This window comes from Struthio camelus, chromosome 21, assembly GCF_040807025.1.
Source record: "Struthio camelus isolate bStrCam1 chromosome 21, bStrCam1.hap1, whole genome shotgun sequence".
NCBI classification, from domain to species: domain Eukaryota; kingdom Metazoa; phylum Chordata; class Aves; order Struthioniformes; family Struthionidae; genus Struthio; species Struthio camelus.
The window spans coordinates 6,595,629-6,615,149 of NC_090962.1; the positions used below are offsets into that span (position 1 = coordinate 6,595,629).

At 44.9% G+C, this 19,521-nt stretch overlaps 1 protein-coding gene across 2 annotated transcripts in view; it reads left to right on the forward strand.

Moving 5' to 3' along the window:
• The first annotated feature begins 229 nt into the window (after nt 1-229).
• Nucleotides 230-19,521, forward strand: part of DISP3 (dispatched RND transporter family member 3) — a 111,415-nt gene continuing 92,123 nt past the window's right edge. The window contains exons 1-3 of one of the 2 annotated variants that reach the window (XM_068915769.1): nt 230-345; nt 2,820-2,973; nt 9,434-9,550. The gene's annotated coding sequence lies outside the window, so the exon portion shown is untranslated. Of the gene's footprint in view, nt 346-2,819; nt 2,974-9,433; nt 9,551-10,437; nt 10,517-19,521 lie in introns of those variants that run through there. The other variant, XM_068915770.1, reaches the window with a different exon arrangement.

Below are 19,521 nucleotides of genomic sequence, written 5' to 3' on the forward strand. Positions count from 1 at the left end.
GGATTAAAGCAAGTGTGGATGCAGTGCAGAGAATGTAAGTCTACGCTGAACTCAGGCAATGGCAAAGAGATCACCCCAAATGGAGATCAAAGGTAGTTCTGAAGGGGTTTACCTGGGCGATATCTAAGTACAGTAGCTTCAGCAGCTTTTCTTTTATAAAGTGTTTCATTCTCATAAACTATGAGAACTCAGCAAAGTCTCCTTATGTTGAATCATTTATTTTTCCACAGAGAAAGATGGTTGTGAGTGTAGACTCATTCCTGGAGAGAATTGCTTTGTGCTCGGTTGCACTGACTGAATGAGAGCGTTTCATGCTGTTCCCTGGTGCTGCAAGTCTCTCAAAAGGTGAGTAATCCCCAGCCCCTGAGGGCATTCCCTTCAGGCACACTGGCAGGACTCAGGCTGGCTTCCAAGATCTCTGCCCCAGCACATACTGGGTCAGGACTTGGGGAGGTTGGTCAGAGCTGCAAGGATGCTTGTACAGCTCTGCTAGTACCTTACCTGGGTCTCAGTGCCTGGGTTTAGAGAGGTCACAGTCCAATGGGGTTCAGTGTCAAAGTCACTTGTACTCAAGGTTCTGTGCATGGTGGGCTTCCTGTCAGCCCAGGGATGTAAAACTGAGCCTCCAGACAGCAAGGAGGCAGGGAAAGCAACTGCCATGTTAACACAGCTAGCAGGTGACTTGCTGATAATCCTAAGCATATTGATCACCATCTCTGCAGTGCCCTTTGCTGTGGCACTTGGGCTCTACCACAGATGAGTGATGCCCCTAATAGCATATTCATGTGTGTGAAAGATCAAAGAAGGTACCTAGCAGCTTCATGGGATTTCAGCTCTCTGCTCTCTCCCTGGACAGCAATTGAAAGGGCTCTGCTTTTTACTACCATGCTGGGCACCCACACAGAACTGAAAGGGCCCCGTTGCTTATGATGTCCCTGTGGTCCCATGGAAGTAGCATTGAGAGACAAACAAGAGAGTTTTTCCTTTCTCCTGGGGCCGAGACACAAGGCTGTATATATGTTGTTGTAGTTGTTGTTGTTGTTGTTTTAAATGAGATGCACAATGAAAGGAGGAAAAGCAAATTTAATTATGAAGCTGTGTCTTCTTCCCCTCTCTGTCTTTCTGGACTGGGAAGTGTAATCATCTCCCCTTTGATGAAAGAATGAATTCAGCAGCATGCATTGTTAAATTATTATTTATTTAAAATGAAAGGAAATTATTTTCAGTACAGTGCTAGTTTCTAGCCCAGTGAGGAGAACAGCAAGGGGAAAAAATCAGCAGCAGCAGCACTTTAGGGGCAACAGCATATATATGTATATGCATACAGCTGATATAAGAGTCGGGGTAACTGCACCCCAGGGATGCATGGTACCCAGACATATATTCCCTCTGGCTAGCACACAGCTGTTATGAAAGCTGCCCGTATCTTGTTCAGCCCTCTAGAATCCCTATTGCATGCTGAATTGTACAATTATCACACCTAGCTCCTTTAAAATAATTCACTATATTGAACTGTAAGGCTCCAATTTTCTGATGAGGAAGCAAAAGCAAAGACCAGCAAAGAAATATGCTCAAGGCCAGGCTGTGGATCAGTGAAAGAGCCAGGAGCAGAATTCAGTAGCCACAGCCCACGACTGTTCTAGGCGACATACACTTCACATCTGTACAACAAACTGAGGACACTGCATGCGCTCTCTGGGACAGGAGTGATATCTTTGGTACATTTTTGCACCTTGCATAGCACAGAAGAGTCTGGCTCACTGACTGAGGCCCCTGCTGCTACCACAGTATGAGTAACAATAATTCACCAAACCAGAACCATTCTTGTTTGTCAAAATATCACATTTCAGGGCAAGCATGGTTCTGAGGGAAGGGTAAGTGTCAGTGCTGAGTTTCTTTTGACCTGTCATTTTGTTTTTTTGGATATGAGCCAGCCATCCTCCTGCCCTTGCTGTGCACTGTTGTAAGGGAGGACAAGGCTCCTTGTAAGGCCATCCAGGCTTGAATGCCTCTGTGTCATTCTATTTCTCAAAGCTGTGAGCAGCCTGGGACTTTGTGTAAGGCCTTAATGAGGCCCAAGCAAAGGTTGACTTAAAAAATAAAAAATTCCTTTATGATCTGTGCTGTGGATGGAGCAACAAATGGATAATAAAAGGGCTGGAGACTGGAGACAAATCCTCCCCCTAGATTAAGTGGAATTAAGTCCTTTGGGGGATATATAATGTATGAGGTTTCATTATTCTTCTGGGGGGAAGCAGCATATAATCTCTCAGTCAGAGAGATAAAAGGATCATAAACTCGAATGGCTCTGCATAGTCCTTGTGACTCAGATGGCAGCAGAGAATCCGCTGAAGGTAAGCTAGGTACAGCTCAGCCCTGCCTTGTGCTGCAAAAGCAGTTCCTGTGACACTGCAAACTATATTGTCCCCGTACTCTCATGACACCTCAAGGCAGGTGAATACATACTGTCAGCATGGATGTCTGAGCTGGGGAGAGGCTCTTCTGGAGGCAAGTGAAGGACTCCAAAGGACACACATATTGGAAATAAAACTGGGTTGGAATGTCTCTAACCCCTCATTCACAGTCCCAGATACTTGTTCTTCTCCGGTCTGAATGTTCCTGCCCTCAGCCTCTCATGCAGTCTTTTCTGCTGCTCCAGCTCATGTGCTCCTCTAATTTCCTTCCACAGACATGCACACCCATCTGCCTTGCACCTATTCCTGCCTGTGTCCCATCCACCTTGTGAGGCCCAGCTGCATGTTTCCCCTTACTTCTGGCTTCTAAATACTTTTATTGACTGGATTATTTTTCTTTGCCAGATTTTCAGCTCTTCCAAGAGGTCTGAACACATCCTCCACCCTTCCTCAGCTTTGGGAGCACATGCTTAACCTGTAATCATCATGACTGAAAACAGCATCTGTCTCTGGAGCAAGAAGAAATAATGTGCTCTGTTCTGCTGCTCCCTATTCAAAGGTAAATTGCTTTTATTTTCTCCAAGAATGGGTGCTCATTTCTTTTCCTTACCTCTCCTCCTGGTATTTAAAGTAGGTTTGGGAGAAATCACATTCTCTGGTTTTCTTATGGAGTTTGGGGATGTTGAGAAGCTCTTTTACTGGGGAACTTGACACATCTTTTTGTTGAATTGTAGATTAAAGAAAGACAATGTGCACTCTTGTGCTGGTCATGGCACTGCACAGGGGTGTGTTTGTCTCTGTACACTTTCTGCATTCCTCCCATGCTTGTAGAGTCCACATATGCTTATGTCTGTGTGTGTGTCCCTGTAGCTTGTGTGGGGCAAGCTATTGTATATGCTTTTTTGTGGACTTGGGGGTGTATATGGGCCTTGTGTAAGTATCTTGTGTGGTCTTGTGACTTGGTACATGCCTGCATCCTTGCTGCTCTGGGGATACGGGGGGCAAGGGAAAAGGAGGGGGGCCTGCGCTTTTCAGGGGAGCAGCTTGGCTCCAGCTGAGGAGTCGACATTAAGTTAGAATACAAACTCCAGTGCCATATAGTGAAACATTGTGGTTCACTTTATGTTTCTTCAAGTACAGGGCATTATATTTCTTCTCTGTAGTGGAGAGCCTGGAATAAATGCAGCTTGGGCTGGTTTCTTCTGTCATTAGCAACTCCCTAACAATAAATGCCCTTGCCCATCAAAATCATCCAGTCGTCATGCCTGGAGTTGATTAATGGCTACCACAAAGCTCTGTAGCTGGCAAAAGAGAAAGAGACTTCTGATTGCTGTTGGAATGGCTGGGTGAGAGCCTTGCTCTGCTGAATGAGACATTGTAATTTGTGGCTTTAAAGCAGGTCCACCTGAGTAATTACAATCACAGAAATATTTTTCAGTGTCTGTCGTCTTGTTTTACTTCCGTGACCCTGAAGCTCTGAGAAATCCCAAGTGGATTTTCCACTCTTGGCTTGCTCTCTCTGTCTCCATCTTTTTCCTTTGTTTCTCTTTCTGCCTCTGCAAAGATGTCACCATGATGAAGCTCTTGATGGACTCCTGGGTGACTCCCACCCAGTGGTGATGGATCGCTGCTCTCTTTGCTGCACGCTCCAGCTGCCTCTGTGGTTCAGTCTGCTGGATTGACAAGGCTCATAAATCACTCTGGAAGGTGAAGCGCTCTGAGAGTTCTGGCCCCATCTGTATTATGCTGATGCGACATAGGGGCATGCAGACAGTGACAGGGTGGGGTGGATGCAGATCTTAGATCTGGCTGCCAGGCTCTCATCTGCCCCTCTTTGGATTTGAGGAGGCTGGATTAGAGGCGTTGGGAATGTGTCATCTCTCTTATTGCTATTTCCTTTCTCTGCCTGTATACACAGTGCTTCACAGAAGCCTTCACAGAAGGAGCTGTGATCTAAATAGCTTGTAGGGGAGAATTGGGACAGTGGATGCTGAGGAGGCAGAAGGGAGGCACTATGCATGCAACTGCAGAGCCTCCTCACAGGCAGGGCCAGAAGATGAGGGTAGAAAGGGGAGGAAGGGAAGAGTTGCAATAGTGCTGCTTTCCTCTGGTTTGTCTTTCCTTTTTGAGGTAGAATGAAAGGAGCTGAAGGACAAAGTGAAGAAAGAGCCTTAGGAGAAGAAAAAGGAGATCTCAGCAAGGCAGGCAGGTGGAGCTGCAGTGTGGGAAGGCAGCATGGCAGGAGGAGAGACACTCGGGCAGCGTCACTACTTCAGCCCTGTGCTATGGATGCTCCCAGCAGGGGTGACCAACACTGAGGTGGTGATGGGGACCTTGTCCCCTCTAGGGCTCATTTCTGAAGTCTGCCTTGTGTCTGGACCCTGCTTTTGAGTGGTTTTGTCACAAGCCTAATGTTGTCCTTAAATAAGAGAAAACACCCCAGGCCTTCTTGTCTTCTGGCAGAGCCTTAGCACAAGTAGGTGACAGAGAAGCTTTCTGAAAGAGCAACGGATCTGTGCCTGCAGCCTCCCTTGCCCTGTCAGACCTTCCTGAGGCTGAGTCCATTAGCTCAGCACAGGACTTTGGGTGACAGACAGTTTCTGTTTACCCTGTTTCAGGCAGACTGTACCTTGCTTCATCTAGGCTGAGCTGTTATTAGATTAAATTAGCCGAGCAGTGTTTGGCCAGAGCGGTAGGGAGCAAGAGCAAAGTTGTTGATTCAGGCTTCATCCTCATCAGAGATTTAACTTGTGATGAGCGAGGAGATTCTTTGTCAATCCCTTACCCTATCATGCGCTTCTAGAGTGCAAGGCAAACTAAGCCCTGGTAGCTGGCTTTGCCTTCTGTGAGCTTAAGGTGTCTGCAAAGAAAGCACATAGCCACAACAAATTGCAGGCACCTTCAGAAAAGGAAAAATACAAAGAAATGTGTTGCACGAGTGCAAACGACTTAAAAACTTTGCAGCCGTGAGGGTGGTACAATACAGCTTTTGAGAAAATACTTTCTGAAATAAAAGCACCTCAGCGCCAGACAGCAGGTAAATGCAACATATGACATCACCTTCTTTGTGTTGGACCAGCTGCTTGAGTGCTTCAATTTATTCAAGAGATTTTCACTCAGCAGAAATTCCAGTTGGTCTGTCAGACTCCTGGGCAAAGCGAGTTCCCTCTTCTCTCCCTGCAGCTCTCTCTACGCCTACAGTAACTCACCAGCTCCTTGGTGAAGCTGCCCTTCTGTAAAGTCTGCAGGCTCCCAGTGCAGCTTGTTGCCCCATCTGGAGTTCTAGCCAGCCTTCTTCGAGGAGGAGCAGAGACTGTGAGGAGGCTGAAATATTCAGAGATGCTACTGATTCTCCCCATTTTTAGGGAGAGTTGCCTTTTCCAACCTGGGCATCTGAGGTGTCAAAAGGGTCTGGGGTCTGGTTGCTTGGTGTTATTTTTGCAGGAATAGGATTCAGCTAGTTGTGGTGGCTAGCAGGTGCTGGCAGTAAGCCTGTGAGGCAGTAAAAAGAGTGGTGTGCAGCATTTTTTATTTCTAACTCCATAAAAAGGGCATTAAACTATCCTAGGATGCAAGAGATGCTTGTTCTTTGCAGGTGTCCATGAATTTGCCACAGTTTTCTTTGAGAGCCTTTACAGCAGTAGTATTCTGTCCCCTCCATGCACGTGACCCCCCACCCCAATGTGGGTATAGCAGGAGCACCATCAGTCTAACCTGTAATGCCTCTGAACCTCATCCTTTCAAATCCCACAATTATTTCAAGGATATTCCCCAATTCAACACCCCTGGGTTTCATCAGGGGAATGTCAGCCTCACAAATCTCCTTAAGCACCATACCAGCTGTAGTTTTGTGAACTCCAGAGTGGTCCCCCAAAAACTGGGGACCACCCTTTTCCACAGGGTGGCAGCAACATGCTTCCATTTGCCATGCTGAACCCGCTCACTTGTGTGCCTCTGTCAAGGTTCTGGCTGTGATTAGACCTGAAAAGAGGAATGTTTCTAGGAGGGAGAGGGAGAATTTGCCTGTACTCCTTGCAGACAGCAAACATCCACAGATGAAGCATCCTGACGATGTTAAGAGACAGCAGGCAAAGCTGTATGCAAGATGTGCCTGCTTCTTTCCAATGCAGTGTGGACCTGCCTCCCAGATTAACCCTACCATTTTGTGTCAGATCCCCCACCCTGCCGAAAGCCCTCAAGGAGAGGGAGAGAGAGATTTTGTTTCTCAGAGGTTGAAACTGTGAAATGACAGATGAAATTTTTATTATGATGATTTTTAGTTTTGTGTCTGGGTTTGAAACGATGGTGAAAATTCTCAACGAAAATACCTCATGAATATTCAATTAGAGTGCCAGCAACACTTTGCAGTCATGGATTATTTATACATGAAATAACCAAAGCTTCATAAATAATAAAATAGCAGCAATCTCCACTGTGTTTTATGTTCCCCTCAGCCAGCACGGGGGCGGGGAGGATGTGTCTTTGTAACACATTTACATGCTGTATCAGCCCATTGCAGGCTGGAAGCAGTGGGGAGGACAGAGGTAGCAGAACAAAGTGTGCAGATGAAGACACTGGGGATGTGGATGTGCACAGCACAGTGTGGGCACGAGGAAATGTTTCATTTGCTCCTGTGGTTGTGGGTGCATCTGTCTGGGCTGTAGAGGACTTCTGGCGTAGCAAGAAGCATCTGTGCTTTTGAGGGCAGAGGTAGGAGTACACGCAGAGGGATGGCAGCAAGGGGAAGAAGCCAGGACATGTTGTCTGTGGGCAAGATGATTGGGTGCTTGGCTGCCTGTGGCTTAGTGTAGCTTGCCAGCAGCTATCATCTATGTGCCCATAAACATAAGGGATATCCCATGAGGGACTGCAGCAGTGGCAGGGCATCAAGTTGTTTAGGAAAGCAAGCCATCGCTTTTCAGGTTTGGCATAACTGATTCACGCTTGGTGGTTTCAGATCATCAAAAAGCCCTGTGTTGGCACAGCTGACGATTCCCTCTTGGGAGAGGCCTAGAATGGCCTAACTGGGCATGGGTAAGGGAACAGAGCAGGCTGCCCCTGTAGCCAGAGCAGCACCCAGTTGCAGATCTCTCTCTCCTTTAGGCAAGCCTGTGCTTTAACTCCCAGCACAGATTTCCCGCTCCCATTTCCCAGCTGAACTGTCTTAGCTTGGCATGTGCTATGCAGCTTGTTATACAGATGCCCCAGGGGAAGGAAGCATGATTCTGGGTAATGTCTAACTGAGCTCCTCTCCTCCAGTCTAACCCCATTGTTCAATCAATAATACAACAGGATAGAGACTTAAGAGCTGCTTTCCTTAGCACGAGACAGCTGTGTGGGCACTTGGTCTTCACAGGCTGTACTGCTTTCAGAAGAAAGGCTCTTCTGCCCAGATGTCTTTGCTGGTTATTCACCAATGAGTAGTCTTATGGGGATGAACAGAGCCCTCCACTGCCCCTGTTTTTCTGTCTTTCCCTGAAGGGTTGCACTGATGTCCCTATCCTTATCACTCCCGGTGGGAAGCACTAAATGCCAAATCAGTAAAAGTGTCACTGGTTGCTCTGAGGGATGATTCATCACTCCAGTTTGGTGGCAGCATATTTATCCCCCCACCAGCCCACCCGGCAAGAGAAAAGAGATAAATTGCTGTCATCTCTTTTTACGGAACATATAATCAGGTGGTAACATGGAGAATCGCCTCAGCTCAAAGTCATTCAGGATGAATTATTCATTCACTTAAAATGACTTTAAAAAAAAGGGAAATCGTCTTCCTGATAAAGTATCTCTGCCTGGCATTGCTGTAGTTGGGGGCTGCTTGAGGAGTCCTGTTCTGCTGTGCAGCATGAAATATAGACATTCCCCAGCAGGGCTCCAGGACCATCTAGGGGCATAGCACTTCTGCACCGCTCCCAGGGAAAAAGCTGAATCTCCCTGCTCATGGTTCAGGAACAGGCTCAAATGTTTCTCAGGATCCTCCTAAGTGTTTGTCAAGGGGGCTTTTAGTGCACCTAGGCCCTGCTGTGCCCTACTGGGCTGAATCTTCAGATATGGGAGAATTTTAACTCCTCTGTGGGGTCCTCACTGAAATGAGAGAACTTTTCTCCCATTAGGGAGTCCAGTCCTATGAAACTTGACCTCTCCGCAAAGAAAGCCTCCTCACAGTGAGCTTGAGGAGGCCGTTGCTACCATGGTTCTCAGAGGAAAAAGACTGAGGTGACTCCATCTGAAACAGCTTGATAAGCAATCTCCTAACTACAACTGTATACCTCTGTGCTGCAGGAGTAGGGAATCAAGCTTCCTAGAGTTTGCCTTCTTGCGGCTTCCCAGGCTACAGATGAGGACAAGAGAAAATTTCTAATAGGATACCTTAAATTCTAATGCCCTTGTTTTGGGTCCCTTGATCAGAACTGCCTGAAGCCCTGACTATTTTTTTTTCCCCTAAACCATCATATATAGTAAAAAGTTTCTTTAAGAAGGAAAAGTTTATACAGTAATTCTGGAAAACCATCTAGCAGCTAAGAAGAATATCTGAGGCTCCTGAATTACTGGAGTAGAATTAGACATCTGCCATGGAACAGACTTTCCACTGAGGTTTACTCTTTCTACCAAGAATTTCACTTGAGCCTCTTTTCTCAATGTTTTTAGCATTTTGCTGAAAAGTGTTTTTTCCCACTGGAAAATGGCCATTATTTAATTAAAGTTTTCCTGAAACGTGTTGGTAATTGAGACTTCTCATTATTCTCTAGCCTGATCATTCTCAGTCTGGTTATTTGAGTCATTTTCATCTGTTTATATTTACCAAAACAGAGATTTTCAGGTTAAAATATGCTTTTTTTTTTTTTAAACCTGTATGTTGTGTGTTGGTAATGTTTCTATGAAAAGTTTTGAAAGAAATAAAAATCAGCTCCTCCGTTTCCCATTCCAGGTAACGAGGAAGAAGAAAAATACTCTTGATACAGAGAAAATTGCTCAGTATCCACTTTCTCTGTGTAACCAATTTGATGCTGATTTTTTTCCAGGGGGATCATACTGGGAGGCAGAAGTTGCTGAGAAAGAGAAAGATTTGGCACCTCTATCATTGAAGAAGATGGAGAAGGATATGGAAAAGAACCTGCTCATATTTCAGTGGGCTGCCGGTAGGGAATCCAGCACGCAACACTTGTGCGTAGGGGATTGCATGCTAGTTTGTTTTGTGCTGTGCCATAGGGAAAAAGTCAGTAGATTCCTTGCTGCGTCCTGATCTGTCTGTACAAGAACATTGAAAATCCCTTATGTTAACATCTCGAGCTGCCCTTGCCAATCTGCCCGCCCTTCAAATCTGTCTCCTCAGGGCTCCTCCTACTGTTTTCATTAAAAAGAACACACGTACAAAAACCATGGCAGAAGAGATACTGACGTTCAGAACTATGAGTGCATCTCCGTGCAATAAAAAGATGGGCAGGTTGTCTGAAGGGTTCTTGGCATAGTCAGCTGAAACATTTAGGTCTGAGCAGTAAACTCCTTAAACTTGGATCCATCAGGGAGACTGGGGAAGGTCTCACTTCTTTCTTGATGCCTGATTTAATTGCCTTTCTAATTGCCTGATTTATTGTGGACCTGTTTTACCTCACCCCTCAGAACAGTTTAAAGTGGTGTTTCTTAGAAAAGAGAAAATGTATCTTTAAATAATGAGTACTTTTTCTGCAGTTGTACTTTCTGTCTCACGATCTCCGTGTGCATGAGGTGTATCATTCCCTCCCCGTGAAGAGTTAATTTGTTTTATCCCTATCTTAATAGTGGGGAAATTGAGGCCTGAAAAACTGCACAGGTAATGCATGAAAAATCCATGAATATACCCCTGACTTTGTAAATTCTGAAGTCATCCTCCCTTCTCCACAAACATAAGATTAAGGAACCAGTTATTGATGAAAATTCTTTGTTTTAATGGCGATTTCCTCTCTCTTCCTTTTAGGGGAATTTCTTTTTGATTTGCTTTCCACTCATTTATCTGCAGTTTAAATCCAGTAACAAAAAAATTAAATTACTTTCTGCTGAGAACAAGGTCATGTGTCTGAGCTCCGCTCTGTCCCGGAGAACTTGGGCTGTTCCCCTTTGCCATCCAGGTAATTCAATTTACAAGGAGTTTGTAAGATAATGGTGGATGAAACATGAGCTTGTTATGTCCATGGAGAAATTAATTCTCAAAGGACACTGCTGAAAGAAGTAAGGAAGAAAAAATAAACACAAAGAAATGAGAAAGGTTATAAAAACATTAAGCTGGGCTTCCCTGCCTCAGTGTTTGGAGTTGTCTCTGCTATAAATTGTATTGATTAAGGAGCTTATTGGAGCTAACTGCTGCTATCAATTACTTCCACTTATTGCGTTCTTTACCTGCTGGGTATTCAATAGTCTGACAGAACTGAAGCCCCAAATTTTCTTGACCTGGAGCTCATGGGAGCTAGAAAGCAGAAGAGACTATTTTCCAGTTTTGCTCTTTCCTCCTGGAAAGGGAAACCTCACACGTGGCTCATATGGGTGGGCTCTTGGTGGTGTCGGGATTTGGGATAGGAGAAGCCCATGGGCCTGTGGGATGAGAGAAACCTTTTACAAAATGGTATGGTTTTCTGTGACAGACAGTTCTCAGCATGTAGTCCCATGGTGGAGCTGCCATCCTGTCCTGTGCAGTGTGTGAAGCTGGCCACTGCTCTCAGAGCCTCACACTGCAGAGCAGACAGAGGCATTGTCAGATAATGAAATAAATATGTGGAAAAAGATGGGATGGAAATTCCTAGGACAGCGTAAGCTACATGTTCTTCTGTGTAACGCTGTGGTGACTCTGGTAACTTAGGAGAAATTTGCTCTAAGGAGCCAGCATGGTAAAAAGCTGGGGAAAGCAGTAGAGCCATAAGATTATGAATATCAGCAGCCCTTCTGCTGTTCTGGAGTCTCTTTGTAACTCTCTCTTATCCCCTGCAGTGGTTCCCCTGAAACCTACAACTCTTGACCCTTCAGGCTGTGTCACGGTGAAGGAAAAGATTACTGGTTTAGTGGATTCTTTATATAGATCTATATGAAAAGTGATAAAAAATAAAGCAAAATCTAGATCCTCTTTTCAGAATTCAGGCCTCCAGAATCAGAGCTGCCCACAGGATTTTGATGGCAAGCACCCAGTAAAATGAATGGGAAATGAGCATCCAAGTTATTGAAAAGGCTTTGAAAATCGCAGCCTAAGTCCTCAGAAGTCCATTTACTTTCTCACTGTTGTGACTTCAGGTCATCTTGAGCTCTTGACTTCACTAACTGCTTTAAAACTACCTTGAATTTCTCATCTCTTTTATCCTGTGGGATTTTTCTTTCTTTGCCTTTTTTCTCTGACCCTTCATAAATCTTTTTTCTCTTCTTACACAAAAACAGCCAGACAGAAATGCAAGGTAGGGGCAATGAGAACGTGCTGGGTTCGGAGATATGGCCCCTGGTATGCCTTGCAGCCAGTTCACCTCAGGCTATGATCTTGTCAGTTCTTGTAAGCTAAGCAAAATTAAGCTGGATGAGAGATGCTGAAGGAAACCTGGAGTTTGGAGGAGACAGTGTTGGGGACCTGTCAGTTTTGTCCCCACTAGGCCCTTAAGTCTGACACCCAATGTTTTGGTCCTATTGTTGCAAGATGGTAGGTGCATCACTTGTGGAACCAATGATTTTGCTGAAGTGTTGCCCGTTTTCATTATATTTGCAGTGAGTTTAACATTATTTGATCTCTTTTCGACCTGGGAGTTCCTAGAAGCACAGATGCAACAAGATATTCTGTTTTGTTCAGAAATCAGTTCCTCTCTTCCACAGTTGCAGCGAAAAGCTTCAACATGTGACCCAGGTGCCACCTAAAGACCAAGAACTGGGCAAGGGAAAGAGCCCTTATTTATTTTTTATAAGAGTATCCTGTTTGATAAACCAATCTGATGATTGTGAAGTGCCTGACTTATGATGTTGAATGCAAGAGACTTAAAGAAATTCTAAAAAACACAGTGGAGAAGATGCTGCTGGCTGACAGCAGCCCACTTGCCTATAGTAATGCCAAGCACTACATATATATTTAGTGATCTTGGTTGCCCAGACACTAGAACCATGAAGAGGCAGGAAGATCTGAGTACTTTCTGGAAACAAGCCCCTTGAAGGCACTTTTTCAGTAGGATCCTGAATTGTTAGTCATGTTTGAAAACTGAAGCTTTGGGCTCACTGTACAAGTGCTTGTGCCCATGGCATTTAGGGAGGTGGCAGGTGGGCTAGTATGAACTGAGCTGGAAAATCTAACGTTTTCCTTTGTGTCTGGACTGAAGCAGTGCCCTAATGGCTCTTGGAGGCAGCTAGTGCAGCTGCTGCACGCTGTTAGCAGGACTGTGCAACTGCCTTCTTGACCTGGAAGACATCAGAACTCTCATAGTATTTTTATTTTTAGAGAGCAGTTTTTAATTTCTTGTGTCACAACTATTTTTCAGTATGGTGCAATGGCATCTGCAACCCATCTAAAGTTTTCCCCTATGCTTTTAGCCTTTAGCTAGATATTGTAATCTTCATTTTTTTCCTACTGTTTTCTATCATGAGCCGGGGGTCTTATGCTGTTTTCTACCTAAGAGGTGACTACATTTCATTTACATGGACGAAAGGAGACTCTGTTATGTTAAAAGCTGAATGTAACTGTAAATGCCAAGAGATATTATTTAGCATGCCAGAAAAAATGGCAGTCTCATTCTGGGATGGTAGGAATTTATGTTTTCGCTTGTTAGAGGGCAATATGATCAGGTTAATTTGATAGTGTGTATGTAAGTGCTATCTTTCTATTTAAAATTGTGACAAATTCACATGCAAACTGAGGCATCTCACAGCTGCTGCTTGGCTTCACATCTTTGCATCTTGAAATGTCATTGTGATAAAGGAGACTGAACTTAGATGCGCTTGGTCCAAAATGAATCGCTCTTGCTTCTTGAGTTAAAGGGATTTGCCTAGGTACTGTATGAGCAAGACACAGGTAAGGCCTGACACAGATTAGCAGCTCCCGTTCTACCCATCAGAGGGCAGTGGCATGCACATGTGGAAGAATACGCTGGCACACGCACGTGTGCTTCTGCCAGTTCATTTGCGTGGAATATATCTCTTTCAACTGCCACATTAAAATTGCAATGCCTATAACAGTTCCTGAAATTACAGTCATGAGCCATACTTCTTTGACCTTCTCCATACTCTGTTTGGATTCGCTGCTTCTGCCAATTTAGCCAGGCAGCCAGAGAGTAAATAAATGCTTCCCACCTGGCAGGTGCAGAAAGGTTAGATTTGCATAAAGTGGCCAGTGTAAATTTCTCCTGTTTGTTGTCATCTCTTCTCTCCAGCTGGGAATTCCAAGGCAGAGATAAATGTCAGCTGAAAATAGCGCTTCAGTGTCAGCACTTACATCTCCTTCTGCTGTTTCCCTGTAGCCACTTCTTGCTGCTCTTTACCGCATGCATCACCCAATCACCTCCTACGTGAGCCTCTCATTACTGGGCTCTTCCATTATCGCTTTACTCACAGTCTTGGCCTTCCTCCTATGTTTTTTGATTGTAAAGGAAATTCTTCTCAAACGATAAGTTGCTGTGCTGCAATCGTTGTGCAAAACAGGCTGCTACCAACTTCGTTCCCTGAGTGGTTCAGTGTGTCTGTACTTTCTCTTCCTAAGCCTAGATGGATTAAGAATCACATAGATTTTTTTAAATGTGTTTGTCATACAAGAGATCGTTTGAGGCAGTGTAAGTCCCAAGACTGAGAATTCAGTTCTGCAAACCTCAGAGCTATTTCTGGGGTCACTGACTGCTGCTCCCTTGCCAACATGACTGAGTGTCCAAGAGAGTCAGTAGGAGTTCTGCACCCTGGCAACTAAAATCTCAGCAGTGCTCCTCTATAAGTGCTTGCCTCTTGCTCAGGAGCGGCTGTCTAACAGAGTTGTTGCTACTGAAAAGAAAGAGAATCAGAGTCTCATGAGGGCGTGTTTTTTCAGATATTTGATTGGGACACTCATTTAAGGGCCTGCTGCCTGTGCACCCTGTAGATGTTATGCTGTAATGGTTAGAAAAAGTTTCCCCCGTGAGAGCAGGGACTCCCCTGCTCCTGCTTCCTCTCTTACTCAGCTTCTAACTCTCTCTGGCTAGTAGTGCCACTCAGCAGGGGGAGGACTCCATAACTGCCCTTTTTTTCCAGTGTCATTTCTCTCTCTGTGATTTTTTTCAGGTTCCCCTTGCTTGTTCTATTTGTTCTTGTTGATCTGCTCCAGCTATGGTCATTCTTCTTCTTTATCTTCTCCTCTCTCTTTGTCTACTCTCTGTGTTTCACACACACACACACAGAGAAATGCATCTCCACCATTAGTCTTCAGTTAAGCTCACAGCTCTGTGGCACGGCTTGTGCTCAGCCTTGTCTATGTCTGTGTTTTGGACAGTGACCTCTATTGCTTCAGCTTCTACCAAACAAAGAGACATCTAACTGTTCCCTGAATGAGACAGCTGCTATACTGACTGGTTCCACTGAGATTTAACCTAGCCCATCACAAGATGCATATTGCCATTTCCCTTCTGCTCTACCTGTGTGCCAGAATGATCCGATCTTCCCAGTAGCCACCTGCACCCTGTATTTTCCAGCAGTCTCCATCTGTTCCCAGTAGAGTCACCAATTTCTTAAGTGCTGTTTCCTAGCTAGCCTGATCAGACTCACCTCCACCTGTAGAATGAACTGTGCAATTGTTTTGGCATTACTCCAAGAACGGTTTGGCCTTTCATGTTGGACTGTGGTGGACGATAGTTTTTTGCTTTGTCTCCCCTTCTATAATGTGTTCAAATTGCACTGTATTTCAGAGGGCCTCTCTTGTACTGCTATCGCTGCCTTCAGTAAGAGGGAGGAAGTGAAAGAAATAGATTGGTAATTTAGTTCTAAATCACTTCCCCGATGAAGCTAGTGCTGGAGGTCACCTGTAATGAAGCTGTCGTATGGGTAAGGCCTCACAATCAGGGAGAAAAAGAGGAAAAGGAAAGTGAGGGTGGAGATGAGTTCCTGGTAATCTGGAAGGAATTTTGTGGAGATGCTTGTGTTTGGATTGGACTCAGAGATGCAATGGGAAAGCTTTCTACTGCCCAGCCATATCTTCTTGGGGGTGATTATCCCAACAGCTCAACAGGGTGAGTGAGAGCCTTGCTCTCAGCTGAGACTCAGCTGAGTTTCTGCCCTCGCTTTCCACTTAGACTATTTTTGCCAGGTGCCTGAGTCTTGTCCATCTATATCTGGTTGGTCTGGCTGCTGCCTGAGTGAGGCACCTTGGCCAGGGTAACCTGGTGGTGAGCTGCTCCTGTCTGAGGGAAGCTCTCCAGCGGGCAAACACAATGTGCTCACCGTCACTATATTTGATCTTGCTCCTTTATGCCTTGTCTTCTCTCGGGCTCTATGGAGTAGAGAGGCCACTGAATGCTGCAGAGAAACTAATGTTCCTTCCTCATAGGCACTAAAGGAACCTAGTATTTGTGTGATGTGATGCCAAGAGCTCAATTCACTCACCCAAGAGCAGGCCCTAGACACTCTACAAAGAAGCTGCGTGTGTGCAAGACTGAGGCTTGCATGTGAATCCTAAGCACTCCCCTCAGTGCTGCCTGTCCCTCAGCTCCCTGCCTCCATTCTCATCTGCCCAAGTCTCATCCTGGCTCCCAGTGAAACAGATTGCTCGTTGATGCAGCTTTTGATTAAATTTCTAGCCTCTTTTCCAGAATTATTTCCCTTGGGTTTACCCAGAAAAGCACTGCAGCAGAGAGGGGCGGGAGTGAGGAAAGGAAGGACAAGCAAGGTTCCCCCCAGTATGCAGCCTTGAGAGCTGAAGAGGTGTTCAAGAGGGGACGATTTGTCTTTATTGTGACCCTCTGGGGTACATCGCAAATAACCGTTCACTGACTTCCGTGGGAGGGGGGTAAGAAATATGGTATGAAAATATTTCCCTTTGATGTTATTGGAAATTTCTCCCTCCCTTCATCTCTCCCTCCCTCCCACCAGCAGATTTCAGTACTTCTCTCCAAATCCAGCTCCCCAAAATGAACATTCTTTTAACTAGGCTCTTAACCCTCCGGACTCAGGGTGATAATTATACTGACAGCAGTGGGAAGAGGAACAGCATTTGCTGGGTTTTACTGTGCCTGCTGTATTTACCATTATTTAAACCCGCTGGGAAAAGACTTCAGGAAAGACAAGCAGGAAGTAAATCTCCTCCTTCTCTGGGGTGGCTGTTTGGATTGTGAGAGATTTCCATGGCTAAATTCAGAAGGAACTTTTGGAACTGCTGGGCTGGGCAATTGTATATCATAAGCTGGAGATTTCAGGGATATCCTAAACAAATAGGTGGCATATCTCTTAGGTGAGACACCCTCTGGGAAGGGCTGTGGGCTGCTGCTGATGAAAAGGCATCAATAGTCCCTTACAGCAGCATTTGACAGTTGCTTAACTCTAGTGTAAGGAACTTCATGAGAAACCAGACATGATGAACTAGACTCTCGGTTTCTTTCAGAGTTTCTGAACGGAGCCTGAAAGCAAAAGAGTCCTGAGGGTTTTGTCATGAGCTTTTGTTGCGGCAACACTCTCAAATGTCTGTGCCTTGGACGCCTCAAATCCAGCATCCTTGGAGAGCCTTTTATCACATCTTCTTGGACAACTGGCCTCTCCCAGAAGGCCACAATTAATATAATGTAATGAAGAACTGTTGCCTTCAGTCTCAGACTCAAGCTCTTCTACATCACACCCCCTACCTCTTTGTACAGCTCTGGACTTGTGACCTTGTTTGCTGAATGAAGCTGCCTGGAGCTTTGAAAGCCCAAGCGTGCTCCCGGTGCATTACCTGGCTCCTGCAGCAGGCTCCTCTACCACCAGCAGTCTAACTTACATACCTGTTATTTCATAAGAATGAAAGGCATCAATGTGGTTGGGAGGGTAAGCTTGGAGATGCAAAATCATTTCATGGGGAAAACAGTGCAGGGTAATTATAATTGATAAGTGGCTGCACCTTTGAAAGGAACTTAATCTCCTTTCATGAGCACCATGTCTATACCTTGATGACTGCACGTGTATGTGTATGAATACACTGGCAGGCACACATGCAATCATAGATGTTTATCTTAGTACCTACCAGTGTACATGCAGCACTCAAAGCTGATGTGGGATGTCGTGCATTTGTGCATGTAGAGAGAAATTCTCAGTCATAATACTGCATAAGACTGCCCATACATGTGCAAGTGGTGATGTGTACTCATAACAGAAGTTTGGAAATGTTAAACAGAAAAATAGTTAACTTCCATGCTCTGCTTGCATTTTCTGCAGTTACAAGACATGCTATAGCAAAAAATGTTGGTTGGTTTGCTGGATTATTCCGTCAGCACCACTCTGTTGTAGTGCGTGGTTTTATTTCACTTCTTTATTTGGGTGTCATACCTGTTACAGTGACTTTGTCAACATCCGAAAAGCCTTTCAATGCAGTGGACAAATAAACAAGCCTCCAAGATCTCTCTCTTGTACATTCATATGAGCAGATCTCAGACCAAAAGCATATTTTTGAGTGGTGTCTCCTGGTGAAGCTCTGTGGCATAGCAGTGAAAATGGATCACTTCCAATATTTAAAAAAAAAAAATCTGAAATTTTCATGCAGAGTTTTTGTAGTAGAAAATCGTGTCTTTGGTTGCAGGCTCATCTGTTAGACAATGTACCTTGACGTCATACATCCTGAGCCAAGCTGTGATCCGTCATTTCCTGGTAGAACACATAATTGGGCTGGGAAGCAAAAAGCAATTGTGGGATACAAAACCAACTCTCCACAGGACTTTTTACAAAGATTTTTCACAGTGGGAGCCGGCCACATTCCCCTGAGCTGCACAGATGCTGGAAAAGGGGGCTTGAATTTCCATGGCAACAGCCTGCATTCTGCTGACTCTGACAGTCTGTTGCTCTCCGGATGTATCTGTTATCCCTGGTGCTCCGAATTTCAAGGCCAACAATGTGTGATGGACAAAGATTGAAGTGGGGTTGTGTAAGGGTCAGACATCCTGTTCAAGGGAATGTACTGCGAATGTATTTGGGGAGAGACAGTGCAAAGATGATACAGCAGAATCCTCCAGTCTGGCTCAGATATCAATTGCAATAGGCTCTTGCTAGTTGAAACCATTACCTGATTCCTTGGAAGCGCAAAGGCATCGTGTCACAATATGATTACACCTTTTCTAGCTCCTTTCATCTGAAGAACTCAGTCTTTTATATATGTCAGATGACTCAGTCTCACAGTGTCTCTGTGAGGTAGTTGCATAGGGGAAACTGAGGCAGCCCTAGGAAGGAACTAGACATACAGAAAATGCCAGTGCCAGAGTTAGGAGCAGGATCAAGAAGTTCTGATTTCCTCTCTTCCCCTACCTCATTGCCAGAAGCTATCACCTCTCATGGAATTTGTAAAGTAGGAAGGATATTCCTGGTTATCTCTTGAGCCGCTTCTAAGAAGAAAAAATATTTAACAGGGACATACTCAAAATAGTAGATAAAAATGTTATAGTGGAATGAGCCACCTAGAACAAAGAGTTAATCATCAAAGGCAAAAACATATTATCATTGATGTATTAAGGAGAATATTAATTGTAGTATTCTAAAGCTTGTGGTTCTTCTAGTCTTTCAAATTATCACAGAGCAGATGGGATCTTCCTCGAAGTGTTTCAGCAGAGCAAGTGGGAAGGGTGATGACTTGAAGGGAAGGTCAAAGGCCGTGACCTATCATGCTGCTGTGTATGCTGTGAGCCTGGTGTAGTTGTTTATTAGTTGTGAAAGGCTCTGGATTGTACAAGAGATGAGGTGACTAATGGAATTTAAATCATTCTGAATTCTTCAGCACCAAAAGGAACTTCTTAGGTTCAACATTTTCAACTTCAAAAGCTCCTTGCAGAGTTGATAGGCACTGTGAATCCTTGCAGAAAGAGAACCAAAGACAAAGTCTCTGTAAGAACCAGCCCTCTCTCCCAGCGTGCTGGAAAAGTGTGCTCAGATTTACAGGCTGGTGAGCACCCTACCAGAGAACAGCACCTACGGGCAAATCTGAGGAAAGGGA